This window comes from Trachurus japonicus, chromosome 7 (genome assembly GCF_045865225.1).
Source record: "Trachurus japonicus isolate A0001 chromosome 7, Traja_1.0".
Taxonomy (NCBI): Eukaryota; Metazoa; Chordata; class Actinopteri; order Carangiformes; family Carangidae; genus Trachurus; species Trachurus japonicus.
In genome coordinates this window covers 35,932,873-35,934,703 of record NC_140913.1, presented here as the reverse complement: position 1 = coordinate 35,934,703, position 1,831 = coordinate 35,932,873, and positions in this window count along the sequence as shown.

Sequence of the window (1,831 nt, the reverse complement as noted above, 5' to 3'; positions counted from 1 at the left end):
CTGGTAAGCATCTGACCGCTAGTCCGCTGGTAAGCATCTGACCGCTAGTCCGCTGGTAAGCATCTGACCGCTAGTCCGCTGGTTAGCATCTGACCGCTAGTCCGCTGGTTAGCATCTGACCGCTAGTCCGCTGGTAACCAGCTGACCGCTAGTCCGCTGGTTAGCAGCCGACTGCTAGTCCGCTGGTAACCATCAGCTGATAACTAGTCCATTGGGTTTCAGGCTAAATATAATAGCTACAAGGAAAGTCACAGCACACGTCTGTTCTGATACAAGTCAGCGGTGTGAAACTCAAGCATGTGGAGCCTCCTTTTGTATTTAATAATGTAAAGTAATGACTCAGGCTTCCTTTCTTAATTCTTTTATAAAACACATCCTCTCACTGGTTGCACTGGAAATGTACTGACACATCAGCCCAGGTGCTGGGTTGGCCGGTTTGGGCCGACTTCCATGCTGCTCTTTGTTCCGTCTCTACTGTTGTGAAGCTCACGCGCATTGTCCAGTTTCAGTCAGATTAAGGCGTTTACATGCCGAAGAAAAGAAAACCGGTTTCCAGTCACATTATGTGGATGTTTTAATCAGATCTGTCTGAGTCTGACTAACATGTTTATATGCACTTCAGTTTGTTTTGGTCCTGTAGACGTAGTGAGTGTCTGAGGTGAAGAGTCGTCTGAACTGTGAGCGATGCAGAGCTGCAGGAGAACAGACGACTGAGGGAGAGGAGGCTTCATCACAGCTTCTGATGCAGATGTTGAAGCTGTTGAAGCTTCTCTGGTTGTGATTGACAGCTTCATGTGATTGACAGCTTCATGTGATGATGGAACACACCGGCCCCTGGCTTTACATAGAAACTACACACAGCGTTGGTTTTATTTCACTGTTTGATAAAAATGTCTGAACAGATCCAAAGGTCTCAGACATGTGGAGAGTTGTTGTGTCAAACCTCTGTAGGTCTCAGTGATCCCACCAGACCTCCCAGAGGCTCAGTCATCAAGTTGCATTGTGGGAGAAGTAGTTTAGTTTTTAACACCTGTCCATCATCACTGTGACGGTGTTGTCAGTCGTAGGTGGAGTGAGAAGAAGAAGAGTTTTATATGGATGGTGACTGACAGGAGCTGCTGCGTGGAAACATTCAAACTAAAGAAACACCACAGCAGCGTCAGAGTGTGTGTGTGTGGTTGTGTGTCTGCAGTGACCTTGCTGTGCTCAGTGGTGTGTTTATGTATAAACTGACAGGATGAAGCTCTACACACGGAGCCACAGCAGATTCCTGCAGCTCTGATACTCATTCCTCTGTTTGTCTCCGTCAGCGTTTCATCCCTCCATCAGGTAGAGCAGCAGCAGCGTTTCATCCCTTCATCAGGTAGAGCAGCAGCAGCGTTTCATCCCTTCATCAGGTAGAGCAGCAGCAGCGTTTCATCCCTCCATCAGGTAGAGCAGCAGCAGCGTTTCATCCCTTCATCAGGTAGAGCAGCAGCAGCGTTTCATCCCTTCATCAGGTAGAGCAGCAGCAGCGTTTCATCCCTCCATCAGGTAGAGCAGCAGCAGCTCTACCTCGTAGGAGTTGACTTTCAACCCCTATGAATTGTAGCTCCGTTTCAGGGGGCGAGGGTTAAAGGCTAGGGCTAGGGATGAAAAATAGAATTGGAATTGGGCCTTTCTGTTTGCCCATGGTAACTTCTTAGTGTAATTAGTACTACTAGTATTAATACTACTATTAAAACTACTTATTGGAACTAATTGGTACGATGAGCAACAGCTTCACCACTAAGCTCCGTCTCATGGAGTCCTCTTGTTCTACTAGAGGCAGATGTCAAAGGGAATGAGCCTT